This window comes from Hirundo rustica, chromosome 5 (assembly GCF_015227805.2).
Source record: "Hirundo rustica isolate bHirRus1 chromosome 5, bHirRus1.pri.v3, whole genome shotgun sequence".
Taxonomy (NCBI): domain Eukaryota; kingdom Metazoa; phylum Chordata; class Aves; order Passeriformes; family Hirundinidae; genus Hirundo; species Hirundo rustica.
The window spans coordinates 43,507,170-43,519,952 of NC_053454.1; the positions used below are offsets into that span (position 1 = coordinate 43,507,170).

Below are 12,783 nucleotides of genomic sequence, written 5' to 3' on the forward strand. Positions count from 1 at the left end.
CCACAGAGCTAGTTTTGATCCAGTTCTGTTGCTCCTGAGCTGACTCCATGTGGATCTGCCTTCTGCATCTCACTCCAGGGTTTCTGTGGCTTATTTCTCCAGCAGAGGAGTGCTGTCTAAATGTAGTGGAGGCTGTTGTGGGTATTGCCTGTCTCCTGACTTAATGAACGCTTCCAAGTGGGGCTGGGGAGCTGAGAGCAGAAACAGTAATTAGCTCTGTAGGTACCAACAGACAGCCATGGAAGCCAGAGCTAATAATAAACCTGCCTGGATCTCAGTTCCTTGAGCTGAACACCACTGGTGTGTGGTGTCCTTGTGCCTCACCTTCCCATCCCTCTGCAGCCATTTGCCCCAGTCACCATGGCCAGCCCTTGTAGGAGTCATCTGCTGTTAGTCACTGTCACTAGTCATCCCTCTTCCTCTGTGCCTAAAGCTCAGAATCACTGCTGGTGCATCCACATATCCCAACAGATGTTCCTGGAGTAAGGCTCCTGGATACCTACCACCTGTCTGCCTCCTGGAGGAGATGGCAGTGTTTCCCATTTTTTTGGTCATCCAGCATCACCATAGGCCATTGTATCTTTAGGAGAGGTTCACTGCTGTTTGAAATTGTGTTTGTCACTCCTATGTTCTTGTGGCAGACAAGGGAAAAAAAAAGTGGAAAGGTGTTTGTTTCTTCCATGTTTTAGGAGATTTGAGGGCTGTGCAAGAAGCTAGTTAACTTTGGTAGTATTCATTAGTACAGGCTTAGGAATGCTTAGATAGTGATGTGGTGCTGAAACCTGCTTCGAGTTGGGTTCCTAATTGCAAGGGCTTCTTGCCGCCGAATGTGGTGTTCCGATGGCAGAGATTGCACCTATTGTCCATCTGAGTGCTTTTGGGAGGGTGTGGTATTTCGCTGCCGTGCCTTACCTGAGCTCTGCTTGGAGTTGTTTTTAATGTTAAGAGAGAGTCGTCAAGCTCAGGAGATAAGCAGTAATCTCTGATGAGGAATGTGCATACCTTTAATGTCTGATTTTGGAGACAACACATGATTTTGAGCTGCTGTGAAGGTATGCACTTGGTTTAAGAACAAAATGTCCTTTGCTCAGGGGTCGATAAGCAGTATCTTGTTGAGATTTGGTAAATGGATGGCTGTCATATGCTCAGTCTAAATTAGTTTGTAAATCAACTGGTAAGTTTTTACATATCAAGAACTGGTTTAAAGTTTATTTAAAAAGAAAAAAAAAAGATGTTTAAGAACTAGGCCAAAATACTCTGTTATGAAACCAACCGTTTTATTATACAAGAGGAATTCTGTGTTATATCTCTAACACGTGTTTAACTTGCACTGAGCAAAGTCTGTGACATATGGTCCTGCTCTGGAAAGACTATGGAAAACCCTCTTTTCCCTTAATATGGGTTGGATTAAGATCCTGAGAGGCTGCCTGCTGTTGTCCTGTGGACACGGTTTCCATGTGTCGGTGTGTTGGGTTTCTCGATCCCGCAACACTTGCTGTTGGTCCTTTGGAGGCTGCACCACCTGCTGGTTTGTAAATGTCCGTCTTTGTTGGGGCTTCTGTATAACATATGGAGGGACGTTTTTGAACTTGAGTTAAAAAAAAAAGAAAATCAGCGGTGACATGACAGCCGCTCACTCACTCTCACTCGGAGTTGGTAGAAATGAAACTCTAGTTCAGTAGATGGTTTGTAGGCCAGCCTAGAGCATCACTGCTGTTGTGATGCCTTGTGTTCTTAGCTAGGAAGTCCCTGGTCACAAAAAAAACAACTGTCAATATTTCTATCTCTTTACGGTTGGTAGTAAAGTTACTGAAAAACACAGAGTCAGCCAAGTCCCGGAGCAGAATATGCGGCAGATCAGCTTAATTCAAAGCTTCCAGCCTTTTCAGAATCTCCTCTGTGTGTGATAGTGAAAATCATGTCTATGTGACCAACTCTGTACTCTGTGGTACAAATGCATTGTTTAAGGCACGGAGCTGGCTATTTGACAAAGGTGTAGGTGTTAGGTCTTGGTGTTGAGCTGTCTGATGCATGGAAGTGGATTTGGATCTGATGGATGCTTTCAGCAGGTGTGATGAGGTGAAAAGGATTTCAAAGAGCTGAGAAAGAGCTATCTAGTGCTGCTAATGGGGGATATTTGAGAAGGGTGGTTCCAGATTCTCTCCTGTGGTTTAACGGTACAGCCCAACCAGCTGAATGGTTTGTTCCCCCCAGAAGGGATATTTTAGGGGCTGGCAGAGTGAAGTTTCACTGTGTGACTTCTCCTGTATTCTTTAAACTTCCGTGCGGTTTCCTGATGGTTTTTCCCTTGTGGCTGCTGTGCCAGGTAAGACTGAACCAAGACGCTCAGGTCGGTCCCTCTAAGGACAGTGATGCGTTACTTAGCTGCAGCTGCACTGCGTCACTTCACCTTAACAGGCACAGGCAGAGCGGGCGGGCTGAACCCAGCTCGTTCGCCCAGCCAGGATGGTCCCACATGCCCTGGCGCTGGTGCGGTGTCTGTGGGGGCCTGCATGACCTCTGCCTGTTGGCCTTGGACCATTAAAGGGTCCCGGCAGAAGCCCGAGACAGAGAGCGGGCGGCCGTGGTGACAGATGCTCTCTCTCCCCGTGCCCGAGAGAGATCTTGATCTCAAAAGCGGCGGTCGCTTCCTTCCAGAGCTGACATTACTCCTCCGTGTAAAGGAGGCAAACAAACAACTGAAGTTCTAAAGTACTTTCCACAGAATAATCATCAAGCCTGAATTTATGAAAGCCCAATCCATTCAGAGATGGCAGGGCTTGTGTTTTCCGTCTGGTTTGACGGGACTCGGAGCTGCAATTACGTCTCGGTGCGGTGGCCGGAGAGGGGCCGTGCTTCACCGGCACCGTGATCCGGCCGAAGCTCGGCCTCTGGGCGTGTTTGCCCTTTTGAAGTGCAAATCTCTTAGGTGATCGGTGTTCTGCTCCAAGGGTGAAAACGTGTGCTGAAGTCAGATCAGAGCAGTGTCCCCAGTAAGCCCATGTGAAATACGGAAATTGATTCAACCCCGAGTAATACTTAAAAAAACAAACCTGAAACTTAAGTCCCTCTCAGAATTCTCAAACAAACAAAACCAAAAAAAGCAAGCAACCAACCAAACCCCTCAAAAAATCCCCAAAGGTAATAATTTAAAGTTAGGCAGTCTCTATTTCAGAAAATACCCGAGATAAGAAATAAATCCAGGCTTGATGATTACTCTGTGGAAAGTACTTTAGGACTTTAGTTAGTTGTCTGTTTGCCTCCTTTACACAGTGGAGTAACGCCAACTCTGGAAGGATGTGACCACCGGTAGCTTTTGAAATACTAATTTTTGGGTGAAGAATGATTGGTCATGTACTTCAGTATGATCATTTCCCTGATAGCCTGGGAACAGTTTTCATGTGACCTACTGTTGATGCTTCAAGTAAGATTTATATCTCTTGGAAGCAATGCTCTGAAATATGCTTGAAATGTATCTGCTAACAACAAAAAAAAAAGAACGTGACTCTTGGCTGTCTTGTGTGTTCAACTGGAAAAAATCTGCTTGTCTAAATGAATTTTAATGCTTTCTTTAAAAACATTAATATAAAGGATGTGTATTGGGATATAATAGCTTTTGCAATTAGTTGCGGTGTAACGTTTTCTCCCTCTTCCTTATGATTTTATCATATCTGTGGTTTTTTTTTTTAAATTCATAAATACTAAGAAACTGAGCAACATAATTTCCCATTAAAAAAAACCCCAAACTCTTAAAAGCAAAAAGAAATAGTGCAATTTTACTTCAGCGAATACCCACTGTCGCCTTTGTGGTTAGAAAGGGGAACTTTATTTTTGTTTTGTTTGTTTTGTGTTTTTGCTTTGGTTGGTTGTAAGCCAGCAATATAAAATGATCGCAAGCCAGCCACAGAAAGCAAGTCACTGTATTTTCTGTTGATTATAGTACTACTGAGATATTTTCGTAGTAAGTTCTGGCAGAGCACATTTCTCAACGCGTGCGGGTTCCTTTTGTTTCTGGATGTGAGTCGTCATGGTAATAAGCCAGGAGCTGCAGCCTGGAGCTCCTCTTTGCTTAAACCCAGCTCAGTAGTTCGTGGCAAGTAACCTCTGGAGGAGGGGTCAAGGTCTCCCCTGGCATCGTGGGCTTCTAGCAGACTCTGGTATACAAAGTGGAGGTGGCCCAGATGCTCTGGGTAGTTCTGAAAGGAGTGTATTGCTGGCTGGGTTGGAACTGAATTGTGCCTCGGAACTGATTTTTCTTGGTGAGCGTGGAGCTTGTGTTTCTGGGTAGTTTTGGTTGGTGAGGGAGAAAATGCACAAACCAGAGGGTGGAGCGTGATGACATTCAGTGCTCGGGACAGTGCTGAAACCTCCATGTCATTGCTGGGCTGCTCCTTCCCAACAGCACGAGAAAGCTTGCTCCAAGGTCTTGTTTTAAAAGCAAGGTATAATGCAGTTATGTCGGAGAAGTTGGATAAATGTGAGCAGCTGGGACTGTTACAGCTTCAGATGATCACAGGAGATTGTGCAGAGGTGGCTTAATGGGTTACCCCATTCATCAGCTCAGACACATTTCTGCCTTATCCTGAGACTGAATTTACAGTTTGTTCACGATGGAAAGCTTAAAGTATTCACAGGAGCAATTACCACATATCAGCTGATGAAAGGCACCTCTTCTGTGTCACTGTGACATTTTTGCCCGTGAATTGGAATACCCGCCCCGTTTAACACATCTGGTCCACCATGTGTTCATCCACTAAGAATACCAGTATGCTATGAAGGGTACGTTGTTGGGATTTTTGTAATGATTGCAACACTTAAAATGATGCATTTTGAAGAAAGAGTACTGTGTAGCTGTGGCTATGATGTTGAAGTACCACGACCTAGGCGTTACAGAAACTTTTTTTTTTTTTTTTTTTTTTTTAAATAGATTGCCCTTGCCCACTATAAGGGAGTTTGTATGATGGTTTCGTCTAGGTCAGGTTTGCAGTGATGTGCTTCCTTCCTGGCAAGTTGTTTGACTGGCTTAGTTATTCCGAGGTTGTGCGGACTATAGACCTTGTGAGTAAACTGCTATCATGGATATTAACCTGCCTGCTTTGAAACCTATAGACTACTTAAGCAGTCTTAAAAAGCCCCCCAAACCCACCACTGAAAGTATCTGAGAACTGTCATATCCTAATCTTGCTCTCACAGCTCTTGAGGAATCCTCTAAGTGCAGGTAACTACTGACCCCTTTTTGGAAGGCAATCTTAGGTGATACACCATGGTCTTCTTTTTGTGGCCACTTTAGTTGCTCTTTGTGACGTTGAGCTCTAGGCTAATGTCCTTTAAAGTGCTTCTGCCATCACAACTTGGTGCCAACTAGGAGTTACTTTTTGACTATTAACTCCATGACATTTGTGTATTACTTCATTTTTACCTTTTTAGTTCCTGATTTTTTAAAAGAATATTTTTAATTGAAAGCTGCCAATCATTATAGTACTGTATATTTGAATAAACTTACATAAAATTGGTCTCTGCTACAAGTAGTTGTTTACAAGTAAGTACCACCATATTTAGTAGCTGATCTATTTATTAGTGCAAGATTGATTTTTGTTTAATAGGATACTGGGTGCTGTTTCATAGAGTGAATGAAAAATATGAGATAAATAACCCTATCTCAAAACAATTTTAAACTCTCCTTAGCATTAAAAAAAACAACAAACCCTCTACAACAAAAGATATGAATATTAGTTCAATGAATGTGAGAATGGATTTAACAGCCGTAATGCAGACCTGCAACTACTGGCAATAAATATTAAAAAGGTGCAAAAAGACAACTACATATTTATTTTAATGGTGAATAACTGAAGTGCCTTTTATAATTATGGACTGTGCTGTCAACAGGAATGATCTTTTGTGGTGGAACTGTTTTTCTTGCATTTGGACATGCAATCAACCTTTAGATTTCTGACTACAGAACTTGGGCTTTTGTGTTAAGCGTTTAATTGTCTGACTTCTGAGAGTCCAGAAGGCAGGAAAGAAATGCACTGCACTACCCTGTAATTTCCTCTGCTCATTAGTTTGCTCATCGACTTCTATGGCATGGCAGGCTTTAATTTCCCATCTACCCTTTCCATGTTCATCCCCCCATCTTATGGGATGATTATAATAATGAATGTCTTTTTTTTTTTTTTTTTTCTTTATTCTGCTGAAAGCTTTATGACCAGCAGGATATGTTGAATCAATTGGACTATTCTTGAGACAGTGTTAAAAGTCTGTTAGTGTGGGTGGGTCATTGAACCTTCCAACTCCTTTTTGTACACTTCCAGTTATTAAAAAAAATTCTAAAATGCAGAAATGGGCATGTAATGAAATTGTCTTTTGAGGGAAGCTCTTTAGAAAGAAAATAATTCACAAAAGAAATAAAGTAGAAAGAAAATAATTCACAAAGGAAATAAAATATCTTTGAAAGACGGGAAAGTTGATTTCAGCAGCTAGCTGAAACATCGAATTTCTCTGCAGTTATTTTACTGTGATCCTATGGTGTTTCTCCAGCATCTGACATTGAAGAAGTAATTCAGTTAAGTCTTTGGAAAAGCGTGTTTCTGTTCTGTACTGGAACTACTCCCAGGAAAACGGGATTTCTCCTTTTTCTTCATAGAGTTTTGGAGTCATTCCTGATTAGCTTCATGCATGGGTGCTTCAGTTCCAGATTAAAATCACCTGTTCCTCCTCTTTCTAATCCAGTTTAAAAATTCTGCCCGTAACCCAGAACACATATCCCCATCCTCCCCATGATGGAGTTAAAAAATAACAATTTTTGTGTGTCAACAACTCTTAACAAGATCAATACAATATCTCTTTTCCACTGCCTAGAGGAAGTGAAGGCTTGGGTTGGCTGGATGGCCTGTAAGCTCCCTTCTGGTGAAGGCTGATTCCCAAGCTTAGTCATGCCTGGTTGCTGTGGAGTGATGTTTTGTCGTGAATTTCCCAGAATATAATGCATGTTAGTTGAGATAAATGCATACAGGTTAAGATGGTAAGATTTTTCAAAACTTTCAGTTAAATTTATAAAACTTACGTTCTTCCTTAAAACATAGCCCATGGAATTTCATTCATGTGAGAACCAATGACGGCCATTAAACGTATGTAATTTCTCTTAATTTTCTCTTTAATTTCTTCTCATATAGCTGTGAATTCAGCATCAATAAATTATTTCCAATATTTTCAGCTTTAATTTATTTTAAGCCACAGATCTTTATGTACAATAGTAAGAATGGCTTGCAGAGAAATGTTATTGTAGCTTACAGTAAAATTAAAAAGAAAAATTGATCTTAAATTGATAGTATAATAAGTTGGATACTGGCAGGCTTCCCTTGTGGCAGTGCCCCCACCTGAATTTGAAGCTCCTGGTGTAAGAAAAAGAATGTTAAAAATTTGCAGACAAATACTTCTTTTTAATCTCTTTATTGGCTCAGTGATAAGCGTGTACATACCTGGGCATGCTCCTGCAAAGCAGTTATGAGTGTGTTCAGCTTTTTTTCCACTGCTGGCACACTGGAGGCAAAAATGAAATAATTCGCTTTCTCATGTGCATGGCAGTGATTTTGGTATCAGCAACACTGGATTTTTCTGTCACTGTGGAAGTCAGTTTTTGTGGTTTGCTCTTGTATTTTGCAGGTCAGTATTTGCAAGATGTGAGCTCACCCTTAGGTGTTGAGTGTTCAGTCCCCCTCAGGTCTTGCCTGCAGAGGGAGGTTTGGCTGGGGTAGCTGATGTGCTCCCCTACCACATGCCCTGCCCTGCCTGCACACCTTTCTGTCTCTGAAGGCAGTGACTTGTGTCATCTCCTGAGCTGCCTGGCATTTTAGTGTGAAACAGATGTGAACAAACCTACGTGGGAGGTGGCCATAGCTCTTCTGTGCACATGGAAGTTTTTGTGTAAGCCAGATGGGATTGATGTTGCTGTAGTTCAGTCTCTTTCTTTTGGTGATGCTGGCACTGCTTTTGCCTCAGTGAGCCAGTACAGGCAGCTAGACAGGCCAGTGCTAAATCAATAGCAGAGGGAAAAGAAAAGAATGTAAGTGCTTGGTGTATCTACCTTTGTGGCCGAGAGTCATATGATTTTAGGTGCTGGGTGTGTGAAGAAAAGGGAAGAAGACAGGATCCTACAGCTCTAACGAAAGAGAGGCAGGACATGAACAACCTGTATTTGGATTGTGGCTTCGTAGCTCAGCAAGAAGAGAAAACTTGGCATTGCTGCTCTTGTTAGTACATCACAGTTTGGGGAGGTCCCAGTCTGAGCTAAAATAACTATTCAGTCAGCCATAGAGAAATGCCTCTCTTCCTGCCAGCAGTTTCATGGTCTGTTGAAACCCATCAAAGACTTTGAGGTCCCACCTCCTCCAGGCTGCAGGAGGGTTGTCTCCACGACCTCGACACTGGAGCTCATGGGTCTCATGCTTCCAAGAGAGTGGCTCGAAGTTGGGTGCCTGCGAACAGGCGCTCACCCTGGGGCCGGGGAGGTGGCAGGAATCAGCACGGTGGGACCTCCTGTCTCCACAGCAGTGAACTTGGGCTTGGGGTGTGGTCTGGAGTGGCCACGGGTGATGGGGAGCGAGTACACCCCCTCCCCTTGGAGCCTGGTTCTCCTGGTGGTTGGCTGAGTGTGAGCTAAGGATAGGTTATTTTTAAGAGATCAGCCTTTCAAAATACATTGTACTCTCAGCATGCAGATCTTTTTGAGCCTAAGGTGAATATTAGGTGCTTTGAAAAGTCTTTCTTTTTTTCGGTCCTTCAAGACCGTAAATCAAGGTGTTAGCTTGTTTTTTATTTTTTGCCTTTTTATTTGAAAGAAACCAAACTATTATAAGATGAAAGCTGCCCTCTGCTTGTTTGCCACATCACAGAAATGAGTCAATTTCTTACTTGGAGAGAACTGAATTTCTCAGGATTTTACTTAACTGTGACAAGAATGAATAGTTGAGTTTGGCCTGTATTTTCACACCTTAATGCAAACCAGGACTGAAACCAGTGTAAGCTTGCAATTTTTAGAGAGATTTAAGTTTTTCAGTCCAAACCAGCAAATTTTCACATCTCTATCATCTTAATAAAGTAAAAATGTCTTCATTAAGCTAGTATGAATTTGGGCCTGGTGTTCTGGTTTGGGTTTCTCTGGTTTGTGTAACTGGCAAATATGTTTGAAGCACAAATCAAATGGATAGAAAGTCTGGGCATAAACATAGACAGATTTTTATTAGAATGGAGAGCAGAGGTAAGATTGCAGACCAGTATGTTTCTGCAGCTCTAATTGAAGTTGAACTATGTTAAAAGTTGAGTGTTTCTGTTTTGTTTCAAAGTACAGTCAGAAATTTAAAGTGATCCATCTGACACCATGCAAACAAGTAAATTAAGAAATAACACTGAATTAAACAATTTTCGTGCTGCTTCCCACACAGCAACCCAAGCATATGACTTTGGCTGCGGTACAGATTTAAGTGTGGATTCGATTTCAGTCTTTTCGCTTTCATTTAAATAAAAACATGCTTTAAAAGCTGCGCTAATACGGGCCTTGCATTTTAATTTTTGGGTTTGGAGTTTCCGTTGAGATGTTTTTTCAAGCTGTTGAAAACAGCCACAACCTTTGCGTAGCAAGATCAGCTCAGCCTTTGCATGTTTTTTGTTTTCTTTCTTTTTCTTTTAAAAGATGCTGCTGGCTGGCTAAAACTAGAAAGCAGAGAGCTGGTAGTTCGACTGCACTTTTGGATAAGTAGTCCTGCCTGTAGCAGAACATTTAACCGATTGTAGCGGTGATGATTGGCGTCGCTCCTCTTGGCGTGTTCGAGCTCTCACAAATGGTTCTATCCGAAACAATGCAGGGAGAGCCTGGAGGCAGTGACGTTCTCGGAGGTTTCCGTGGCTCAGTCTGCCCTCCGGTGGTTAGTTGGGCACACGCCTTGTAAGAGCAGCGTCCCGGGAAGCGTCTGCGCTGCTGTCGTTTGCCCGCTTCCGCGCATCCCGTGCATTAGCCAGAGGCAGCTTTCAGGGACACTGCGAACTGGCAGAGATGTTTGTGTAAGTCACAGTGGGCTTAAATTTAGCTGCTGCTTTAAGGGTTTTGCTTAACGTCGGCATAAATCACGCAGGCATGTCATGTCCTTCAAAGACAGGGTTCTTTTCCTGAGAAATTTAGAAGTTTAGCTTTTGTCAAGTGTCTTGAATATCAAAATCAAAAACTTTCATAGCTTGAATGCTTATGTGTGTGTGTTGTTTTTGTGAAATGGTTTCATTTCAAGCACTTGGAATCTGCTTATGATATTGCAATTCTTGGCGCAGATGTTTCCAAAGGACTGTTGCTTTCTGTCAATTCACTTTGAACGAAGAAGTTGAAACAGCTATTTGCGTTCGATAATGAGTGTTTTTGCCAAGTAGGCGCAGTGTGATTTTTCCTGAGATAAATGGAAAACTGATGTGACCTAGCAACAATAACTTGACATTCTGATTTTATTTATTTAAAATTGCCTTTCTCCTCTTTAATGCTGCATTAATTACTGGAAGTGTGCAGAGCCTACTGACCATGTATGAATATATATTTGCTCTTGTGAGTCTACTGCATTTTTTTGTACTTTGCAGTATTATGGAGAAGTTGATTGAAAGGGGTGTTGTGTTGTTACTTCAATTTCAATGCCGAACTTTTGGTGCTAGAGGGAGCTGTTCCCTGCCAGATTCCTCTGGAAAGATACTGCTTGAGGAATGGGCAGTGGCTCACTTTGGCGCTTGTTGGAAACATCCAGTGCATGGCAGCTGAGATGTTAGAATGTTTTCTTGCTGCCTTTTTTTTTTTTTTTTTTTCCCCCTAGATCGAACAAAAGCCCCTCTATTAGTTCTCTCAGTGATGAGGTATCTTTCGCCGGCAATTACGGTGGAAACACAAGTAAAGACTTCATTAATTGCATTTTTTTCGTCACCTCTTCCTTTTATTAAAGTTATTTAGATTTTTTTTTTTAATCTCTCTTCATCCTTTTTTTTTCAGTCAAGGGCCTCCATCATCTGCAGTTCTTCATCTGGGGACCTATGGGATGTTGTATTTGCAAATATTTGACAAGTATGCTTGTATTTTGAAAGGGAATTACTTAAAAAAAAAAGAGTTCACTAAACATACATTGTTGCTTGTGCAATTGGTCAGAATGACTGAAGGCTGGGCTGGATTAGGGTTTGAACCACCTTATCTAGCGAACGAGGACCCTGCCTTATGACCCTGTCCAGAATGATGATCTTTAACATCCCTTTTAACCCAAAACATTCTAAAATCTCCCTTCCCTTAATTAATGCATTCCCCCTGCACTGAGTCACTTGAGCTGCATTCCTCTCAGAGCCCAACCTGTGTTCATCACTCCTTTGTACACCTGTAGGGTTGGTCACTAGGTTTGTGTCACCCATCAGTTTTGGAAACTGCATGCCTGTGGGTCCTGGGTTTGTATGCTAGCATCCTTAATGGTTCTCTATCCTTCTGTGAATACTTTACAGCAGATAGTCTCTGCCACTCCAGAGAAACCTCTGGTGGCAGAAGGTTACTCTCCCTTTTTCTCTGCTTGTTGTTAGAGCCTTGCTGGAAATGAGTTAGAGCAGCGCTTTCTGGTCAGGCTCTTTTCCATGTACGATGCTGCCACGAGCATCTGATCCTCAGTGGTCCCCTCCCAGCTTCCCGTGGCAGCTGTTGGCTTGTGCCGTGGAGTCGGGCACGTCTGGATGAGCAGCAGCGGTGCCACGGGGACTGTCTGGCTTGCGTCTTACCCTGCCGCCAGCCCAGGGCTCCCGGGAGCCTCTGCTCACCTCCAGCCTGTCTGGCGAGCGAGCAGGTCACTGACTACGGCAGGCATGTCTTTGCACACACTTTTATTTGTATGAACAAACAGTAAAAGGGCGAGCCACTGCTGTATTTTTTCTTCGGAACCTTGTATGTGCAGAGTCCCTCCATCCCAATACATGCATAATTACTTTTGTCTTTGATGTGCCCTCTCCTCTTTGAAGGACCAATGCCTCTAGAGGGCATGGGAACAGAAGGGCCAAAATTGAAGTGAAATTGCAGCACTTTGGCTTGTGTGTTTCTTCTGCTTTCTCAAACTGAACATTTGCCTTTTTCACTGTGAGAAAAAGACATTCTTTTTGTTACAGAATGAGCCTTAGCCACTGTGTGTAACTTGGGTATCTTTTCTTATCTGTACCATGGTTTTAACAAGTACGGCATGTTTCTGCACTTAATGTATTTAACGGGATTTTATTTTTCTTTTTTGAATTCAAGTTCTCTCTGCGATGTCAAATCTTTGCCCTTCCCCAAAGAACATTCTTTCATTGTGTCTGAAAACAAGTATTTCTGTACTTTCTAGATAGGGTACAATTTTGAATTCACAAATACTTCACAGTGATCAAATCTTTCATAAATTTCTAGTTTTGATATATTCTATTACTTGAAAAACATCTCACAGTAAGTTATGAGAGTTGTGTTGGTGTTAGTTTATTCTCAGCTTTGTCAGCCTCAGCTAGTGCTTGTGGACAGTTGCTCTGATTTTTAATGAATTATGGGTCATATTTGTCTCTCAACTAGAAAGTTTTAAAATAAGAAGAAAGATGATGAAACAGCATGAAATCCATGAGCTAAAATTAAATCATGCTAAATAGAGGTTGTTGGCTTCACTGAAGCTTTCTCTGAAATGCTGTAGTTATTTTAAGTATAACTTGAGCAAAGCCTCTAGCCTGGCGTTAGTGTTTCTGCAGTTGCATTTTAGGATGTTTTAGTCTTGG

The 12,783-nt window shown here is 42.2% G+C and overlaps 1 protein-coding gene across 5 annotated transcripts in view; it reads left to right on the forward strand.

Moving 5' to 3' along the window:
* RAPGEF2 (Rap guanine nucleotide exchange factor 2) overlaps positions 1-12,783 on the forward strand; it is a 184,289-nt gene that overhangs the window by 43,956 nt on the left and 127,550 nt on the right. The window lies entirely within an intron of this gene.